The sequence below is a fragment of the Amblyomma mixtum genome, chromosome 5 (genome assembly GCF_055824585.1).
Source record: "Amblyomma mixtum isolate Tamu chromosome 5, ASM5582458v1, whole genome shotgun sequence".
Classification (NCBI taxonomy): domain Eukaryota; kingdom Metazoa; phylum Arthropoda; class Arachnida; order Ixodida; family Ixodidae; genus Amblyomma; species Amblyomma mixtum.
The window spans coordinates 6,151,137-6,173,190 of NC_143016.1; the positions used below are offsets into that span (position 1 = coordinate 6,151,137).

General features: G+C 47.7%; 1 protein-coding gene across 2 annotated transcripts in view; it reads right to left on the reverse strand.

The window, feature by feature from the left end:
• The window catches only part of LOC149341220 (uncharacterized), a 159,002-nt gene that overhangs the window by 57,872 nt on the left and 79,076 nt on the right, over nt 1–22,054 (reverse strand). Inside the window, exon 1 of one of the 2 annotated variants that reach the window (XM_089543165.1) lies at nt 15,988–16,224. The exons of the other annotated variant lie outside the window; for it this stretch is intronic. The gene's annotated coding sequence lies outside the window, so the exon portion shown is untranslated. Of the gene's footprint in view, nt 1–15,987; nt 16,225–22,054 lie in introns of those variants that run through there. 2 annotated transcript variants of the gene reach the window in all.

A 22,054-nucleotide genomic window follows, 5' to 3' on the forward strand; every position in this document is an offset into this window, starting at 1 on the left:
CCGTAAATCTCACTCTATAGTTGCTCTCGGGCAGCAGGACACTGCAGTTTTATTCCCTTCTGAGGCCGAGTTCCGTCGCCGCCTTGCCGCCGCCGTCTTGTTTGACCCTCCTAGCTTCAAGGGCAACGAGGCGGTGTACAACTGCGGCATAGGTGATTATGTTCGTTTTATTTTGCTGAAAGCAAACGTAATGAACGCAGTGTGAGCACGGAGGTTTCAGACGCAGCGGTGAAATAAATGAAAACGCTTCGCTGCCGATGCTTTATTCCTTCAGGACACCTGTCGATTCTGAATTAAGTGCAAGCAAAAGAAGCGCGTAGGACGGTACATGTTAATTTGCTCCTTTGTATCAGGAGTAACAATCGCAGCTAATAGGCATGAACCAGAAGCTCGCGCTTTGTGGTATCAACAAGAGAAAAAGCAAAGATCTATAATAGTCGCGCAAGTGGAATGCATAACGAACCCGCTGCTCCGCTGCAACGCGCTGTATCTCTAGACCGGGCAGAGCCCGTTGAGCAGCAACACCAGCAGCGCTCCAGTCGCTCTTAAGGGATACAGGAGCCTCTGCAGGCCTCGTTCAGGCTCGGCAGCCTCGGCAGACTGGTCAGGAAGGCGCGGGGTTAAGCCAGAGCGCTAGTCTGTTCATTACGCTGTCGCCATGAATCTTCACCCACACCCTGTACAGATACGTGCACCCTCGACGCCGCTGCTGCACTGCAGTGGAGAAGGCAGTGTCTAGCCAGTCACGTACAACGGACCAAACTTCTCTGACGGATAAAAAAACAAAAAAGCGGAGGGTACGTAAGAGCTATTTCTAACAGTACTTTGTAAACAGAAAACAGTAAACAGCAAAGAGAACAAAATGAAAACCGGAAGTTTGAAACTCGTACTGGTCGCATGTCGGAAGGACCCTCTTGATAAAAAAAATGCAGTTGCCTGCTATCGGACGTACACTCTTTGTCAAAAGTAACCAGGCTGCATGGTTTGCTTCTAGCTTGTATAGTGGAGCCCTTCTGGCATTCCTAAAGATCACAAGGTGTTCGAAGGTAAGAAGACCCCCCCGTCCTTACCTTTAACGACCATTTCAGCTTCAGGGAAACTGTAAGGGCTCCACTGTACGAGCTAGAAGCAAACCATGCAGCCTGGTTACTTTTGACAAAGACTGTACCTGAGGTTCAGTTTTATACCTTTGAACTTTCCTGTGCCCAGACATGCACACAAGTGAAGCCAGCAATTCAGAATCATGATCACAGAAGCGAACAATCCGTGAAATTTGATCGTTGTTGCGCGGCTTACCCTACTCGTGTGAATGCCTCTGAATGGGACTGCTTTCTTCCATTTGCTTTTGCGTTGTTTTTTTTTTTTGTAAGCAGGAGCTGGCCGATTTTTTTTTTATTTATCTTCTCGTCTTCCGACACTCGCTCTCGGAGGGAATGTTTTTTCGCCCGGAATCTGAACTTGCTGCTTCAGCAGCGTGGGCTGATCGATGAAAGGCTGCGAAAAACGCATATATATACATATATTTTTTTTTAAACAAGAGCGGAAATCCTGTCTCTGCAGCATAGCGCGGAGGAAACTCGTAGAGGCTAGCGCTCTAAGAATTCTAAACTCGAGAGGGCCTCGGGGATTCCGAGAAAAATAGTGTTTGCTTTTCGTTTTTGTTTTCCGAGCATCTGTTGTAACTGATACTAGCTCCCTTAGACGCATAGCCATCTAAAAAACTGCCGATATAGCCAACACACGGCAGCAAATCCTTTACCAATGTGCGCCTCTTGCAAATAATAAGCTGTGCTAGTGATTATGGACAGCATGAGCATTAACAAATGACATGGCAAGAAGCGCTCGCGTCCAGGCAACAATGATTTTATTATAAAAATGAAGGCAAGAGTATAATGTCCACAATGCGCGCACAATAATACCTTTTTTCGTAAACATAGAGAATTAAGGCACATTCTGGTGGCTTTGGGCTTGCATAAAATCTCCCTAGCTGCTCAAGAGAAGCATCTTTTTGCGGACGCTCTCTTCATTTACAGAAATTATGTTTGAAACTGACAACACGCTCACTACACTCGCAACAAATAGGTTACGACAGAAATTGTGCAAGCTTGGACCTAAACTGTGAGTACGGTTGGTTAGTGCGGGAATGTAGCGTCAGTTCAATTTTCGATACACAAAACTTATATTAACTTCTATTATGAATTTGTGTTCATTTTAATGTTTTCTAACCGAAAAAGTGCAGCATCTGCCTAGCGGCCAATATAAAATATGTCAATATAAAACACGCCTTGTACGCTCTATAGAAACGGTCAAATTACCGCGACGCTGGCGGAAAGGCAGGAGGCACGACTGTACGTTAAATCGAACAGAACTGCGTTAGTCTGGTGTCGCCATTGCAACCAGCATGGAGATACTATGGCTATATTTCTCCTGTGAGAAGCGTCTCTTCTGAACGAGCTACTGCTGTGGCTGCAGAGCCTGTGGTTGACTGATATTTTGTAACTTAAAACAGAGTAGAGCATTTGACAACCCTTGAGCCATCTCTTTCTGTGAGGCTAAAGATAACCCAACTACCCACGCCTCTCCCGTAGGAAGTACTACTATATTTGGTTATAAAACCTTCGCAACTTATTCGCGACATTCTAAAAACCATCTTTTTTCTTAGCACGTGCCTAAGGTCCGTCCAGCTAGATCAGAACAGCCGAAAGGGTCGAAAACATGTATGAAGGTGCAGTTAAAATTCTCATCGTGCCGCAACTTAACAATTTTATTACGGTCACCCGTAGAACGGCAAGCAGAAGACGCTTTAGAGCGATTTAATCTCTGGGGCTATCATGTAGACTCTTTTTTTGTATGTGTGTTTGAGGTAAGCACACTGTACACAATAGCTTGCAACCTTTATTCCGAAGCTGCCATTCCCATGATCTGGTTTTGGCTTAGCGGCTTGTGGAACCAAGTTGATTTTTAGCTTAGTGGAGTTGTGGATGACGACGATGCACTAGTAGACGGCGCTAGGATTTGGCCACAGCTTGCGCGCTTGAGCCACATGTACAGCAACCGCGAAATGTGGATAATGCCCGTATTTTCTGTTGCAATATTATCGTCTTCGCAAGAATTATTAGGCGAGAGTCGGTCATCCATCAGACCGCGTCTTGCCGTGCGTGCTGTATACCGGCCGTGATAGCTCATAACACTCTCTGTCGCTGTCTACGGCGAATGTGAAGGTCAGTTCTGTGACCTCCAGAGTGATCAGACGCAAGAATAAGACCCGGCAGATCGTAATCTTTGAAAATTTGTAGTCCCCTTTCAGTAACCTCCCCCCACCCCCACCAAAAAAAAAAAAAGCGCATCTTTTTTTCATGTTCCCATTTCCGGTTACCGTTATCATTCGTTTGGTTTTTATGGTTTTTGTGGAGTATAAATTCTCAATGCGACTCAGATAATGATGGACGCCGTAGTGGAGGGCTCCGGATTACTCCAACCACCTGAGGCTCTTTAACCTGCATTGACATCGCACAGCACACGGGCTGACATCGCACAGCATTTCGCCTCCATCTAAATAAGACGGCCGCGGCCAGGCTCAAACCCGCGTCTTTCGGGACAGCAGCCGAGCAACATAACCACTGATCACCACAACCATACCTATTACTATTAACGACGCATTTTCATCTCTAGAAAGTTGTATCTTGACTGGACGCTTCGGATGTAAACTAGCTGACACTGCGTCTACTTGCCGTCGAACTGGATTCGAGACATTTTGAGCGCGTTAGTGTAGACGCAGTGTCAGCACGTTTACATCCGAAGAATGGACGCTTCGGATGTAAATGTGCTGACACTGCGTCTACCTAACGCGCTCAATATATCTGTGAATCCAGTTCGATGGCAAACAACAAAATGTCTTCGTACGCGCGCTACGAAGAAGGAAACATCCATAGGCGCCGCAACGTTGTCATTTGGAGCACTTGAAAAATAAATGAGGTCCAACATGGGCGCTAGGCAAACAATTGCTCGCTGAAACGATGCGCTCCACTCAACATATTAACTGTTTCCAAATTTTATGGTGCGGGCAGGCTCTCCGCGGTGTTTATCCTGGCTGCGCCATAATGCATGCTCCTCTCGAGCCTTGCGGGTCTGCAGTGGGAGAGAAGAACCAATTAAAAGTTTGTTCCCACCTTGCCGTTGTCCGCACTTTCTTTTTCTGCCTACATCGAGGTGACCACGAAAAACTATATTGAAAATGAAAATCAAGAGCCCCTGCGGGCACTTCTTGTCGAGCAAGCCTGGAACTGTGAGATCCGCTTTTGGCAGAATGGCATTCGTAACGAGTCTGGTGGGCGTATACTGCCTATAGTGCAGCGACGCCTTGTGGGAGCCACATAGAATAGGGCTGTTGTTTACTTAGCGTGCTAGAGGTTTTGCGGCGGCTCTCGTCTGGTGCTTGCCACGTCGGTACTACACTGCACTGTGCAGTTTACATCCGGGACATCCTACCTCGTTCGTGCCATCTTTTTAGTGGCGACTTCACTCCTGAGCAAATTGAATGCAGCACATTGATGGTCAGGACAGGTGCACAAGACATCACATTGTGTTAGCGCAGATTTTTAAAAAGCCGAATTCGGGACCCTATGCGCGCTTCGCTACTGTGTATTGAAACCAACAAATAAACACATAAGTTTAATGATAAGAAGGGCAAAAAGTTTGGCCGGAACGATAGATGTCTGGCCACCTACTGTGCACTGGGGAAGGGGAAGAGAAAAATAAAGAGGGCAGTGATGGGTGACGATGTGGTGAGAAGTGAGATGAGTGTATGCGCGACTAACACTCACCTGAAGGAATAAGGAAACCGATCATGCACTTCGCATGATAAAAAACAATGCTAAATGGCATAAAAGAAGCCGGATTCTACATTGTAAAACACAGGCTCACGAACTTTTATATGCCGCGAAGGTAGCAGGTGTGTCATAGCAGGAGTATCAACGCCTCTGTTTTGCACCTAAACTGTGTCAGTACATTTCGTCTAATGCTCCCGACATACGAAGATCAAAGCATTTTTCTATTGTAATCGCCTCCAGCAGCCGAAAAGAAGCTAACTTCAAGAATTAGAGACTCGTAGAATGAGCCGAGTTTCAGTTTCTGTACAAGGTCATTCCATCACAAGGCGACTCTCTGCCTGTCATCAGTGAATTTGCTACCGTCACCAACAAGCAATGTGTAGCTCTTCCTGTTGTCCCAGATCTGTCTCAATCTTGCAGTAGCACGACTTTGGTGCTGACCGTAGCTGCGAAGAGCGGGAATTATGCGAACAAATCGAGCCGTAGACAGGAAACCTTACAGCTCAAGGGATGCTGTGTGCCGGTGCCGCGCTAAGAGCCGCAATAAACCAAGCTGACATCATCTGCTGATATGTGGACATCGCTCCTAACGCGCCTCTCACTTGACTCCTCCGCGCCAGTACAGGTCAACAGCCTAATCTAGCGACGGGATTTCGAAGACTTCGTTCTTCGGCGGACTCTGCCGCAGTCTCGTGCAATATCTGGAGGACGCCAAAGGAAGCGGTGACTCGAGAGTCTCAACTAATCGATGTCAAAAATTCTCTGGCAACCTGGCGCATTCTGTTCTTGTGAAGGACCTTGATTCTCTAAAAATATCAGCCTCCTGAAAGGCTTTTTTGTCAGTTAGCCTCTTCTGACTGATCACACTTCAGAATTTAGATTGGGAGGTGCTTTGAAGAGCCCTTGTACCTTATCATTTAGAGTGCCCTAGTGGTCCGTCCTAACCCCTTCCCTTTTTTACTTGTATTTACCCAACTATCAGCCGGATTGATGGATTTTTCAACCCTTTGCTCGCTCCATGCAGGTGATGTGGAAATCTGAAAAAAAAAAAGCCCTTGCCAGATGGCTGGGTATGGGTAGTCGATGTGCACATGTTTCTCGAGGCAGCTTCGGCTTTCCTGATAACCAAGGAACAACCTGGTCATTGCCAGTGTTGTGAACGAGTAATTGTGACCGACGCACTGAAGCAAGCGGGGCCCATGATTGCCGACATCACTCGGGCGAGCACCCTGCTTAAGACAGATTACTCCTTCTCATGATAAAGTGCGATCCCCATATGCTCTTCCTAGAAGGAACCAGCCTCCTCGAGAGGTCGCGACCGCACCTGGCAGTAGAGTGGCGCGTAACGACCGGTATGACCATCGTCGATCGGAAGGTCCACACTGCTGTATCCACAAGAAGGCACTTGTCGCTCGAGACGTCATTCGAAGTCAACAACGCGCTCAAGTCATAAGTGCGGCCTGGGTGATGAACAAACGCAAGCCCGCGAACCATCTGCAAGGCTTCGAGATGAACAGCAGACCAATCGGCACCACGGAAACAACGAGATCAACGGATTGGCAGAAACAGGCAGAAAGTCGAGGCGTAAGCCTATCATTTGCGGACGAACTTTTGAACTAGAACTTTTTTTTACTATTACCCTAACAGCTACTATTCTGTATATGTATATGTGATTGCTGCTACAAAATGTAAACATGTATAACTATATTGTGCATTTGGTCATCTCTAAGTGACCTTTGTCCTATCATTCGTCTTCATTCCCGCGGGGTAACCCGCCTAAGATCCGGGGTCACGACACCAGCAAGATCTAGGCGCTACTAATTCCGCTTAAGTCCCGCGACTCAGCCGGGGCTCGGGTGATTGGCCGCAACGTCAACGGCTACGTTGGTGTCGACAAGTGATATTAATTGGCGTGTTTATAGACCACTATCTAACTTGTTTCCTCAGCGCACTTCCCTGGCTACTTGGGCTTCGTTCTTGGCTGCCTTAAATCAGCTTCTGGCCGGAGGCCACATGGCGTGCGCTACATTATGAGCGATCCTCCCATACATCTTGGCGTCCATCACATGCTTACTGTAAGCCCCGGCCATTGTCTTTCCTTAACCATACCAGCTGAAAAGGCTGGCGGTTTAGCGCTCACCTTTCCGGGCGTGCCTCAACCTGGAAAGGGCATCTTAGGTTACTGGCACCCTGTCCATGTTGATAGTGTTACCACTCATGACGTTCCTGCTTCTACAGCGTTTTCGTCCCATCGCTTCTGCAGCCAACTGTACACATCCATGAGAAAATAATGAACTCTGTACAAAGATATCCTGCTCAACCTTTCAGGGTCCGCCATCGTTCCGCCACTTCCTATCCGAAAGCACCATCAAATGATCACACCTGTCTGCATCTTAAAGCAAGCTGCAACATCTAGGTCAGTCACTTGCAGTTTGCCTTTTAGAGTACACAGACGAACTAGTGCGGCTCGACGCAAGACAGGCAATCACTGCCAGTGCCATCTTCTCTCAACAACTTTAACAACTTTACCAACCACTTTAAGCAATGCCATCTACTACTCGCGGCTACCTCGACGACAGGGCGGATTGATGGCCCCCATCTCGTAGTGGACCTTCTAACTATGCTCCGCCCGCAGTAACTTGTCGCAATCATATGGATGGCCAGCAGAGACCAGACCAGCATAAAAGGACCAAGCAGATTTAGTTCCCAAACTCCACACATTTCAGGACTTGCATTGCTTTATTTCCCAGCATGTAACCAGTCAATCCTTCGCGATTGAGAAGAGGTTGCCAAAACAACCCACAGACACTGCACTCGAGTCACAAATCCAACGCCAACTCAGAACTTCAATCTTTACATCGCCCACGCAGACACCTAAACCACCCCTACAGAAGAACTGCCTCGGGAAGGCCACTACGTCTTCTACCATAGCGGCACCTATTCTGTCTGGAACAAGCCATATCTTCAGCGACATTCGTGTTCCGACTCGGACAAAGTTTATCACCGACCTGTGATCTTTGTAGTGCGAACACTTCTCTGGAACATTTGCTCTGCACTTCTTCCGCTCACAACGGACAACGCTGTATAGTCTCGAGGCTCCTTTGAAAGCCTAGTACCACCTGCTGTTTGCTGACGCACCCCTCGTGCCTGTTTGTAGAACGTGCTTCACCATGATGATGCCACTGGGCTCTTCCCCCTTGTTCTTGATGATGATGATGATGACGTCGTCCTCAGGCTTAATGGCACATACCCCCGGAGGAGAATTGCCAGAATTCATATAGGCACCGCTCTGTTCCTGCGTCTCTCTCTCCTCCTCTTCATACCACTATCTCACCGCTTCTCTACGCCTGTCCTTCTCACCTCTTCCCTTGAGCCGGGCTTTCTTAAGAAAATGAAAAAAAATGACCTTTTAATTTCTCACACCCTTTAATTCGTTCATTGAGAAGTCATAGAAACGCGTGACCAGAAGGACATTCACCCTAGGTGATGGCGTACAACCAGTATTCTGCTCGAAGGCTGCGTTCGCTTGTGCAGTAACAAAAGCGAGACAAAATTCGGCACGACAAGAAACGCACGCTTGATTAAAAACAATCTACATCCCAGTGCCCCAGGGTGACCCAGTCACACTGGCGTGCGCCGCTTTCGGCTTCTGGACAGCGCGAATGCTCGTGACTGCAGCTGCTCCTAGAAGGTGGCATCGCTCGACGGCCGGGCGTTTTGCTCGAAGTTATTTTCAAGTTTCAAAAACATTGTTAAAAACAGAACATTGTAAAACTAAGAGAGAAGAATCTGAAAAATCCTGAAAATCAAATATATGTTTCTCAGTAGTGCCTTCACGTGCTGGCAGCTAATGGTACAGAACATTTATGCGAGACAAATGGCTCGGAACAACCTTACGTGGGCGTTGGAAGCGAGCTCACGCACAGACGATTTCTTACTGCACCATTAGTCTTCTTCCCTTGGGCAATTATCGGCCACTGTTTACCGTCTAATTACCCGCTTATACACTTCATAAATATATGCGGCTCTCCGGAGCTTACATTTTCTATCTGTTATCTAGTTATTTTCTTTTTCTCTGCACTGAGGTAGGTATACCTGGCGCACTTCAGTTCAAACGGCAACCTTTTCTTGCTGGCTGTCCGGTTGCGCGCAAGTGTAGTCGAAAGCATCGCAGTAATGACGCCTGTAACCCCGTCCAGCTCGTTGTGCTCTAAGCGGTGCGGGCCGGGCGCTACTATTTTTCTTTCCTTTTACACGCCCACCCTAATTTTTGTAACCCCGTAACCATTAAGGTGAGTCATCGTAAACGTCAGAAGCGTCTTGCGCGCCTACTTTGCGTAGCTGAAAATCACTCTTCTAGCTAATAACTGAAATTCTAATAACTGGAAGCCTGCCTCTCATCTGCTCACGATTTCTTCGAGTGGCTCACCACTCGGGGTTGAGGCGGCTCGTAGATGCTTGGCATTTCTGTAGCTGTAATCAATCACCCCGCTTTAGTGTCCCGCGGGGACCACCTAAAAAACAACGTCGAAAGATGGCGCTGTACAAGCTTGGGGTAAAAACTGTACAATTCAGGAATGCCCTGTGACTGTTGCGTGCGATAAGTACCGACTTTCGCGTTCAAAATTGCACCAACTTGCTTTGAATAATTTATGTCATCGCTGCTGTAATGCTATAAGGCGTGGATTGGCACCGCTCCCGTAAAGCCGAAAAATATATCCATTCGCGAAGAAAACTGCAGTTAACAACTGCGTTTCTCGAACTCTTGTTTAAGTCGGCAACACTTGCGAAGCAGGAATATGGAGAATTTCGCTGTGAATTTTAAAGTACGCATAACGCTCTTATTTTGGTCGTCGCTCTCGCTAAACTTTAAAGATGGTTGGTTTATGGGGTTTAACGTCCCAAAGCGACTAAGGCTATGAGAGACGCCGTAGTGGAGGGCTCCGGAAATTTCGACCACCAGGGGTTCTTTAACGTGCACTGACATTAAAGAATTAAAGAACTTTAAAGAATATCGGGGCAAGCCTTAAGCGATTATTATACCTTTTCGTTTTTTCTCGTCACAACAAGCATTTTTGCATAACTGTTTGCTTGAGCTGTCGCAGTCTCCGCCACGGTTCAGCGTTTGTAGGTCTTTACTCTAGGCCAGCACCTCACAGACATTCCTTTCGTCACAGCCTCTCGAGGGACAAAGCTGCCGGCGTGAGGCCTTCGAAAGCCACTCACTTTTTTTTCTAATTACTGCTGTCTTGCCGAAAATCAGTTCTCAACATGTGTTGCGTAAAAGCCTGAACCTGTTGGCCGTCAAGCTTCTCGACTGCCAAAAACGTAGTGATCTAATTAGGCGAATGCATACGGGTGCGAAAACGTCAGCAGCTTCTTTTTATCGCCGTTATTTTATCCCGTCTGCAGAAAGACTACACTGTGAAAATAAGGCTCATCGCCTTGCCTCTGATTTCTTGTTCAGTTGCCTTTTCTCTTTGCTATGAGAAAAGGAGCCAGCATGAGCTACTTCTTATTCGTGAATTTTCTTCTTTCTTCAGAAGTGGGACTCATCGGCCTCATGTGAACGCAGTAATGCGGACTTGACCGGATGTCCTGCTTCGAGGTGCAAAGGTCAGAATACCACGGCCACTCGCGCTCAAATCCTCGACGTCAACATGCTTCCGACCTTTCCCACAGAGAAGCACCTGATACTCTCTAACTCTTTTTTTTTTTTCACCGCCTCCTCCCACACCTGCGGCCTGCGGAAGCAGTGGCCGACTACGGCGCCAGGAATCGATCATTCCTTGAGCAACCCGGAGAAGACCGCGTCCACGAAGGAACGAAGCTGGTGTCTGCGCATTATGCGTTACTGTTTCTTGCAAATATTATGTACGTCCTCTTCCGTCACCTCCCAATGAAGAGCAGCAGCGTGGATTCAGCGATGGCGGCGTGGACTGGTGATCACCACGGGGATTAGGTAGAATAAGAAAATGTCTCGGTGATGGTAACTCCCTCAGATCTACGTCATTTCCGAAATATGTGCAAAATTCAGAAGCATTCTTCAGTTATGGGCCGATTAGCAACTCCCTTGCGCTTTCTTTGCATCGACAGAGCAACAATAAAAAGCATTAGCAACTTCTCGCACCTCAAGAGCTACCGTCCCTGTTGGGAACTAGTAGCAAAGGTGGTGCGCATTACTGTGTGTGAAGTACTTGTGCGACCTCTAGGGACCGGTACTGGAACAGAAAAGGCAGCTACACAATCCGTCATAATTTTATTTCCACTGAACTAAGGACATCTTTCAACATTACCTCCCGATTTGTAGAGAAAGACAAAAAGACTGCGCGTAACTTGAAATCGCAAGGCTTCTATTGCTACTGAAAAAAAAAAAAAAAACGCCGACATCCGCTGTGAGCGGGAAAACGTAATATCTTGCTTGCGGATACGTATGCGATTTCTCGCTTCGTCTTGGGCAGTAATTACGTGGTCACTCCAAATAGCTACACTCCGGATAAATGGATTCAACAGCGTTCTAGAAGCGCGATTTTTGTTCGCTTAAGTTTTACTGATTATTTATGAACTCACTTAACGTTTTTGGTTTCGTTGCAGTATTATCCCTATTAAACAAACCATCACCCTCCTTTCCCGTCCTCAATAAAGAACAGAAAAGCAATAGAGGCCCGCCCACTGCATAGACCTCGAGCGCAGAGGCGTGGTTGTTCGAACGGATGCAGAGCATCCTCCGCGACCGTTCCGCAAGCGGACGCGTAGAGGCAACAAAGGAGGCTCGCTAACGAAGAGAAAAATGCCCGCTACACAAGGTCAGACACGACGCGCAACGGAACCATCGTTTCTCTTTACCCGTTTTTTCGGCGAGAGAGGCAATTAGCATTTATAACAAAGGCGTTGCAAGTATGTCAGCAGGTCACTTCACGGAGCCCTCGCCCAGTCACTTAGCTCACCGTTATTCTGCGAACAAAACGCGTTTGAGGCGGTTACGTCACCTCAGGAATGGAACTCCGCCGACGGCACAGGGCGCACACGTCTCGCGCCGCCCGCAAAGCCGTTTCGGACGCGTGGAAGGCTCTGGGAAAGGAACAGGTGTGTCTTTTGCGTTGTTGCCACGCGCCGCTGCCCGTGGAGAGCGGTGCAATGTAACAACGACGCCGGTCGGGCAGCGAGGACATCAGTATTCCTGGGAGCTTTTCGACTCGCAATGAAAGATGACAAAGGGGGACCACTAATAGCAGCGTAGCACACTACGTCTTCTTGCTCGGAAAAACACAGCACTGTTGGTGGCTTCTAGGATGTGTGTGTGTGCGTGCGTGCGTGTGTGTGTGTGTGTGTGTGCGTGTGTGTGTGTGTATGTGTGTGTGCGTGCGTGCGTGCGTGTGTGTGTGTGTGTGTGTGTGTGTGTGTGTGTGTGTGTGTGTGTGTGTGTGTGTGTGTGTGTGTGTGTGTGTGTGTGTGTGTGTGTGTGTGTGTGTGTGCGTGCGTGCGTGCGCGCGTGCGTGGGGGGGGGGCGGGGTGCGTGCGTGCGCGCGCGCACGTGTGTGTGTCATAGTAACGGGAAATTTAAAGAGCACCACGCCATACGTCTCAAGCAAAGCCTTTCTAACGTCACTGAACTTCTGAACTTTCGTTATGACCTGGTTTCAAACGCCCGACTTAACAAGCGGCTGAGTGGGAAGCAACGGTCCAGAACAACACGACAGGAACAGACATATCTGGGGAGGATTAGATGGGACTGAAATCTCAGCTCCGCGGCAGTTAGTTTCATGTTTGCGCGGCGCACCACGTGCCTAACATTTCTTGTACTTGTTCTTGCTTGCCAGTGTATAGTTATTTCTTACGCTGTGGTCTATGTTTTCGTTTTTCTGCTAGTAACGGCGAATGACCAGCAGAGATGACATTTAAGTCTCCCGCATTTGTGACATTCAGGCTGGCACCATTCTTCGGATGTCAAAAATTTAAAAACAGATTGTACCATGTGGCAGTGGAGACAGCCTCATGGCCGTGGAGAAACGTTCAGTGAGTGTCCGATGGCTTGTTTGGATGTGCTACGCGGCAAAGCGCTGTTTTTAAGGAGGTCGGTGCCACTAGTGCGCTTGAAGCTACAGCGGAACTTCAGTCGTCCGGCCCAGCCCTGTGCAGCCGGTTGTCAGCCCACAGATTGAACACAGTGAGCAGTACCATGTTGTCGAACGACTCTTTTAGAGCCAAGCAAAAGCCACGAATAGCGCCGTAAGTGTGAACAGTTCAAGACAACCCACTCTCTTACAACCATTGACCTGAGGGCCCTCAGGCAATGAAAATGGAATCTTCAAATCCGACATGACTGATAGTGAACTGCATCTAAAAGAGCTTAGGTAGAACGGAGAGTTTCTCCCTAAATGTCCAGCAATCACATCGCTGGATCCTACGCTGTTAGACTGAAATACAGAGCACGAACGGACTCGCAATGATTTCCATCTCACCACCAGTTTGTACACAACTTTAAATGTTAATTCCTTGCTTCTGCATTTAATATTTTGTCCATTATGTCACCAGGTCTCCTTGCAACTCAACGGGACAGGGTCATCGACCCTGTCTCGCAGAGAAAACACTTTGCACTTAGTTCGTTCATACATACTACATACATGACCAGGACTCACGGCTAGCAACTCACGATAAGACATGTATCGCTGTCGACTGGATGCGAAAAGTCAGACTGACTGCGCGCGATGTGTTCGCGTGAGCGGGGCGTTCCACTGGGGCGTCCCCCTCTTTACAGGCCAAGGATTTTAGGTCATTGGCCTCGCGCTGCTGCTCATAAGCACACATCGGAGCGTCTTTGTGTTGCCGCGCTCCCGGACTTCTCGCATCCTGCACTGATCTCTACGGCACAGTTGACGGGCCGGACGTCACTTGCCGGGCGACATCGTTTGGCGCCTGCTTCGGTGTTTTCGCTGCACGCAACATAGATGGACGGTTCCAGGAGAGCTGCCACGAACACCCCTAAGGACATATTGGCGCGCACCCCCAAGGGGGAATGATGACCGATATGAACATTCCTTTTTATTCCTCTTCGTCGAAACTTTCTACGCAGAAATGCCTTACGGAGCTTGCATGTACAGTTTTCCCCGAACCTAATCCGTACTGTAGGTCTCCTGTATAAAAATTAAAAATGAAGACAAGATTCAGAATTCAGAGACAGCTAGCTTGGGCGGTGACTATATCATCGTTTATTCGTTATTACTTGTCTTCGTTATTCTTGTTATGCTGCTTCTAGTGGTCTGTGCTAGGGAAGGGGGGGGGGGGGGGGGGGCGTCTCCTTTTGCTCTGTTGTGTTCAGTTTGAGCAGCATTGATTTGTGCACCTCGTAGCAGCCATTAATGTATTGAATGGGGTCGATTAAGTTGCTCTTTTTAAATGCTTCATGGATGCATGTCTGTATTGATGTATTTATCGATCCCTGATTCCATGTTGTGTGGCCAGCTCCAGCATGACCTTTTCGCTGAGTTCTCATACAAATTGTACGCACCACTTTGCATCGAAGATAAACCACTAACCAAAACTATTGCAGAAATGATGTGGGCTATGAGTGCGGGTGAAAGGAACACAACAATATTGGCGCTGGAGTTGCAGGAAAGGGAAGGGGGGGAGGTGGGGGGGGGGGGGGGTACGGCAGGACAAGACGAGGACCTCGGGGGAAGTAATTTCAGAATTGAAGATAAGGTTGGAGGTGTTTGTCGCTGTACTGCTGAAAGCAGTTTGTTCACTACACGTGTCTGTCCCTGCCAAAACTTCTGATTTTTATCTTTTTTTTTTCTTATATCTTCATTCGTGTGAGACGAAAAAGTGGGGCAAAATGTTAATTACAGTCTGACAGCCGCCATTGAACTTCCTGAACGTAGGTAGGAACCTTAAGGAAAGCGTGGGAGTGCCGTTGTGAAATATTCTGGAAACGCGGAAAAGCAGACGCCATGAGGTAATGGGAAACTAGCCCTTACAGTATTGTAGGAAAAAAAAAAGGTAAACATAGAGATAAAACATTTTTCTTTGCTGTGTTCCTCTACACTGAGAGACCTTCACAGGCACAGCAGCTTTTCCGTGAAACTTGTAAGCGGCCCTGTCCAAAATGCTCAGGTTTTCAGAAGACCACTTCGGAAAACCGAGCTGCCATGCTGGATATAAAGGCGCAATTTCCAGCGACATGCTTCAAAGGAGAGGAAGCTTAGGCGAGTGTGAGAAGCAAAAAAAGCAGGTGCGATTTTTACGATAGACAGCAGGCAAGCAAGGAGCTCTTTCTTAAAACACGCCCTTATATCGCTTCAGCTACTTCAAAGATGCACTAGATTTTGTAGGGGGCTGCAAGCGGACAAGCTGTCGCCTCGTTTGAAAACATTAGTTTCTGCGCCGTCTCGTTTCTTTGTGAAGCAACTTCACAGCTTAGTGCATTCGCAGTCCCTTTACGCGAGTTTGTTGATGTGGGCATGCCATCGGATGCTCAACCTGCCTGAGCCGCAGAAGTTCCACAGTGCAAGCGTTCTAGCGAGGGGGTAAAAACGCTGTTTCGCATTTACAAAATTTAGACAACAAAATGAAGCGCTCAATTTGTCGCGCTAGATTTAGCAGAAAGTTGAAACCATTTACAAATTTATTCCTACTCTTTTCAGCCTCTTCCTACTGCTACAAACTGAGAATTCTTACTACAAAACGCGCGTTTATGCTAATGGCAAAGACTGCCCAACTTGCACCACACTGCCAAGATGCACGTTAGCTCAGTAGTTATGGTGCTCGGCTGCTGACCCGAAAGACGCACGTTCGATCCCGGCCGTGGCGGCCGAATTTTGACGGAGGCGAAATTTTAGAGGCCCGTGTACGGAGCGATGTCAGTGCACGTTAAAGAACCCCAACTGGCCAAAATTTCCGGAGCCCTTCACTACGGCATCTCTCATAGCCTGAGTCGCTTTGGGGCCTTAAACCCCATAAACCAAACCAAGATCTAAGAGCAACTTTCGGTACCCCAAGAACGGAGAGGGTAAGCCGCTGCTCTCCGTGAACGCAGATGTCTCCCCTTGATACATGTAATATAATGATGGCTAAAAAGGCTAACACCAAAGATCTAGCCTCTCCCTATTCCCAGTCCATAGCTTAAAGAAAAACAAGTGTCTGCAGAAGAAGCACTAACCTTGAGCCGTTCGGAAGAGGCTAATCCCAGTTGGTCGGCGGCACTCAATCCGGGACACACTACCGAGAGCACGAGCACCAAAGCCTGAGGAGCGGCCGGGTGAATCGCTGTCCAAATACACAGCCTACCAGCGACGACGCGATTCCGGGAACAGCCGAGCCGTCGGAGAGCGCGTGAGTCGCCAGCCGCCACAACACCCACGGCGGGCAGCCGAGCAGAGTACGTGCGCGTATACGGAGGTGTGCGCCCGCGTGCCTTCTTCGCCCGCCGCCGTGTTTGCGGCGAACGAAGGCGGAGCAGGCCGCGCGACGCCAAGGCCCCCCCCCCCCCCCCCCCCTTCGCCTCCGCTTAGGGCAAGGCGGGTCTAGGCAGAAGAGAAAAAAAGAAAGAAAGACGGCGCGCAAAGAGCCCAAAATTGAGAACGGCTCTTCGTTTCGTCCACATGGACTGCTGCCGCCGAACGCGTTACGAGAGCGCTGGTGCAATGGCACAAAACACGCGGGAGCCTGCCGGCTTGGATTGAGAAGAGGGTACAGCCAGGGGAAGGGGGTAGGAAATCTTTTTTTGTCGTTCCTTGAACGAGGGCGCGCCAGCTGCTGGTAATTTGCTAGTCTTAATGTGGAGCAGCAACGCTGCGCTGAGCCACCTCAGTAGTCCGCGTAACACTTACGGTACAGCGGGAGGAACAGGGACACACCGAGGAGAAGAAAGATAAATCGAACTAGAGCAAGCATGCGCGAATACTATACTTCCCTTGGACGGTATACGTTACCTAAGCCCTACTTTCTGTCTTTCTTGAGGAAACAAAAAGAGAGAGAGAGAGAGCGAACAGAAGAAGAAGGAGGAATGCGAGTTTTCTCAGCCAGCTCGGTGGAAAAAGGATGACGAGTTGGTCGGCTCCCGTTGCGGCGAGCTGTTCGTACTCTACGGTTATGCTCCCCCTCGTTCTTTTCGCAGCCGTATCACAACAAAGGAGCTGCTGAGGAAGGTCAGACCGAAAGATGAAATAAATGGCAAAGACACACGCTGCGATGACCAGAAACGAGAGCAAGGAACGTGAACGGCCATCTGACGCCCGGTGCTGCGTTTTCCACTGGGTTTCCCAAAGTAGAACAGCGACCGTTGAAACGAATGCCACGGCGGAGACATGAGCGAACAGTCGAGAAGCTTTTATGCTCGCTGTGTCCGCAAAACCGCGCCGTGCGAGACCCGTTATGTCCGCTCGAGCGGCCCGTCCGCAACCAACCTTGAAACCCGCCGGCGCCTTGGCGGCTGCCTGGTTACGTGGGCGTGTCCACATCGGGATTGTGGCTTTGTGCGGCGCCTGCGCCAATGCGGGGTGATGTACGGGAGCATGCGACAGAGCGCGCGTCTTCGCTTCCTCAGTAGTTCTCAGCCCTGCAGCCTTTGCGTAAAACTAGGTGCTAGACTTCACTTCATTAGAATCTTGCATTAAATATAATATTAGACATTGAGTCCTTGTATAAGTTGCGTTTGTCAGAGTTTGCTTTTTAGATTTTAAAAGCGATCCACAGCTATTCATATCGAAGTATACGAAGCATGAGCCGCATTACGAACTTAGGAAAACTGCTTTTATAAAATCTAAATGTAGGACTAACTATAGAAAACAATTAGTCATTTGGCTTATTCCTAACCTGCTGTACCTTCATCCTGATTTGTTGGGCGTCATGAAAAACTGTTCTTCTCTACATGCTTTCCGAAAGCAGGCAAAGAATTTTTTCTTGACTTGCCCATAAACCCGACTATGTAGGAACTGCGGTGCCAGTATATTTACTCCTGTGTTCCAGGCGAACCCCTCCATTCTGGTTATCTTTCTTTGTTTTGTCAAGGCTGTGGTTTGTCTCTTTTTTCAATTACTTTGACTTGTAGCAAGGGTGTGTTATTCAAGTCTAGTTGTATGTGGAATCATACGGCATTCTTGTAGAATTGTGTTGTAGTGTTTTTTTTTCTTGTTTTGGTGTGTGCTTTTGCTGCATGTGATATCTTACGATATTCTAGCAGAATTTTGTTGAAATGCCTTTCACGTCCACCCTGTGCTGTATGAATGCAGGGTGGTTAGGGCCTAGTCTGGTGATCTCAGGTGTCACCTTAAGCCCTCTTCACCTAGACAGTTGTATTTTGTCTATATTTCAATAAATTTCAAACTCGTTCTTCTGTGTGGGCGCAAAATTCAACGCAAGTTTTCTCGATGTTCTGGGGCAGAAACTTCAAACTATCAACAAATAATATTATTCGGCGAATACAACGCATGCCAGATGCTAGTTCAGTAATTGAGAGTTTCATAGCTATCTTTTACTTTTTCGTCTTTCGGAATCTTAGGAAGGTTCAAAAACACTTTTGTAGGAGCTGCTTAAATTTTACAACTTACTCCTCAAGATCTCTTACATTACACGGTAAGAACACGCACAGACTCAAGCGATATGCTAATGAGATTCTCTGTACAAAAAACCATGTCGCGATCGGTTCATTAACCTTCAGCGTCTTTTGTGTTTCGTTGAAGACGCAACGTTGAAAGCGAAGGACTTCAAACTCCTTTGAACGCCATCAGCCGTTAGCTGATCCAAGTTCTTTCGCAGGCGCATTTTACACTCCGCTGGCCATATTACAAAATAATATTTTCTGACAAGTATTTTGCTGAGCCCGAAATAATGAGTCCAGCGCGTAATGAAATGCGGCGCCGGGGGTTGTTTCTTCGCTCACTATGGGTTCCTGGAAAACTGGCTGCCTGTTTGCCTCGGGGTCAAAGGGCACAAGTTTGTAATCGCTTAGATGGCGGGAGTAAAGCTATCACTTCACCTGGTAACAAGGTGAAGAAAAACAAGGGGTCTAAACAAACCTGCAGAAAAACAAAAAAGAGAAAAGGAACAATTGAAAAGCACAAAACTGGTTACTTTAACAATAATTCATTATCTCGCTGGACGCTGGCAGCTAAAGTGGCAGCGTCTGAGGCACGTCCGTTAACCACGATAACGTATCGAATTCTGTGCAGATAAAGGCTATTCAAGTATTTTTGACGCTTTGAAGAAAAGCTTATTTAGTAAAACACGTTGCCGGGCTAGTTGGTTATGCATTTTCTTTCGTTCAAATTTAAGCAGCGCTAACTTTTAGGACGAATACACAGAGGACATGACAGGACGGGCGCCCGTCCTGTCATGTCCTCTGTGTATTCGTCCTAAAAGTTAGCGCTGCTTAAATTTTAACGAAAAAAAAAGAAGAAAAGCTTATGTTTGAAGAAGAATTTCGCGCAGAAAGTAAGAATTGGGTTTCGATGCAGACAATGCGTGCTTGCGTACGTTTTCGTTCAAGTTGATGTCGATACACGGTATTGTTCAAAACATGGATTTTCAATCGACCGTTTCGCTGAAGGAACTTGTCAGCGCCGCCTGGCGCTAACGTGAAATGGAGTCCCACGCGTTCCATGAAATTCACAGGTCGGATAGCATTGTCGGCAGCTGGCACATTGTTTCTTTTTCCTTCTCTTTTCTTGGTCGCGACCACGTCTTTCTTGCAAGACGACATTGTGAGCAGGCGCAGCCTACGGTCTTTTCCGCAGGGGCGTCAGCGAGCGCGTCAAGGCTGGCGGTGTGGCTTTGAGGAAGCGGAACGAGGTGGGAGATAACAGTGCTGCTTCGAGGTAGATGTACGACAGCAGAATAAAAGAGCAGAGGAAAGAGAGGAAAATACAGTGGAAATATACATGGCAAATAAACTAACAGCCCTTTAAAAAAAACGAAAAAAAGTGAGAGAAAGGGGGCAGTTAAAAAAAGCAAAATAGAGAACCGGTGTGTTTTATGCAGAGAATTCCAAAGAAAGTGGGTCGCGCCGCGATTTGAATGCTAAGCAGCGTGAAACAAGGCGCTCTCGTATGTGCACGCTCTGTTCCCAAACAAGACATGCAAGCAACAAAATTTCAGCGAAGAGCTATGTCCACAGAGAAGAAAAGACCCCTGTTTCCATGGTTCCCTAACGATGTTGTTGTTTCGAATAATTCCTGGCTGCCACTAACCCAATAATGAAGATAAAGCGTATCTTTTCCTTTTATTGAATGGCACTTTAATTATAGATTGTGCAATGTCTCTGTGGGGTTTTTTTCGGCTAGTGAAAAAACGGGAAAAAACATGTTTTTCAATAAATTAATGAGCTGGTTCTTGTTATTTGATACAATTCTGGTTGCTACTTATTAAACGAAACTGAATTTCTTTACTTCCGACACAAGTCTTTTAAATTCTCTTAGCCAATGGCTCGAGCCACTACTCCAAAGGCATGCGCCTCATAACGAAGTTACTCAATGTTACTAGCGCGTGCTTTAACCAACGTTTTGTTTTAGAAACCACGTTACCAGATGCCATTCTATTACTTACTTTCCTCGAGTCTTTTTTTTTATTTTTCGACTCACGTTAAAGAACACCAGGTGGTCAAAATTTCTGGAGCCCTTCACTACGGTGTCCCTCGTAGCCTGAGTCGCTTTGGGGCCTTAAACCCCATAAACCAAACCAAGATCTAAGAGCAACTTTCGGTACCCCAAGAACGAAGAGGGTAAGTTGCACGCACTCATCAATCGCAGAAAACTGAAAAAAAAAGAAGAAAGATGGTCCCACCCGTGAGAAGCTATTGCGACATACCCCATATATTGTGACGAAGACAATATGTATAAAAATAAAAGGATCGAAAAAATGGGGAAGGCACAAGAAAAGGAGCAGGGCGCGATTCTGTTGGGCGGACAAATGGGGATACTGGCGGTGGTCAACAGGCCATCATACTGGGCAAGACTGTCTTCTTTGTCTTCAGAATAGTATTTGAAGACAAAAAAGAAATGAAATTGGCCATAATAAACACGTTGTATTTTATTTAGTCTTTTTTATCAGGGCTCGCTACCTCTACTCATATCCAAGGGCATTTTGACACGAATGAACAACGAAGGAAGCATAATGTAGGAAGTGTCAAAGGAGGAATACTTTCATGACAGGCAAAAAAGGGCAGACTGGTTATGTGGTTGTATGTCATAAGAGCATTGTAAGCTGTTTTTTGTTTTACAGCTAGTCTGGAGTAGGAAGTGGCGCGAAGAGACCTGGGCAAGCGAGTTACTAGGGTGTCATTGAGGGCCTGGCACTTCCAGAGCAATGCGTGCCATCTATAGCCTCACGCCGACCTTACCGGCTACGTAACGGCTAACGTAACGGGACATAGAGCAGATGTGAGGTCTCATGAACTCTCACCACTTCAGCATGGCCGCGGAGGCCCGGTTTTGAGGCGGACAAAGCAAATTCTCGACGGCTGTTGGGTTCTGGGATCCGGAACGGACGAAACAATTTTCGGATTCTGTGGTTAGAAGCGTTGTGGCAGTGAGAAAATGCGGCATCGGATTCGGAGATTTCATATGCTCTTCATCATTTCCTTAATACATGGGGAACCTTCCCTTTCTCCCTACTGCAGGGTAGCCGCCCTATACCTGCATCTGGTTAATTTCTCCATCACATTTGCGCCCTTTTTCTCTCCCACCTCTTTCTTTCCTTCCCTCTCTCTCTTCTTTACGTGCCTAAGTCAGGGCCACTTTAAATTCGCCCCACCAAAATAAAGTAGCTGCGGCACAGAATCGAACCCACGACCGCGTGTTCATTAGCTGAATGCCACTGCTCCTGAGGCGCCGCGGTGGAATGAAGTCACGATGACGGCAGTGACAGGCATCGCGCGCAAATCAATGTCGCTAGTAAGGCACGCCATTCAGTAAACAATTTCGGGTAGGTGCATGATTATGTAGCCGTAGTTGTGAAGACGACGGGCAGTCGCGAAATGCTGTGCCTGTGGCGCGCACTTTTCGCGTCCGCCATTTGTCTTCTCCTTCCTTCCTTTATCCCTTTTCTTTTTTCCTACCTTGCTTACTTTTCCTAAAGGTAGAGGAAGGGGGGGGGGGGGGGGGGGTTGTAAGGCAAGTGCAATAATTCCTTTCCGGTGAAGCCCCCAGCCTCTGCTTTCTATACTCTCTGTTTCCCTACAGTCATGCGCTTGAAGGCACTTTGTCCACAACAATGGTCCGTTATTGCTTTTC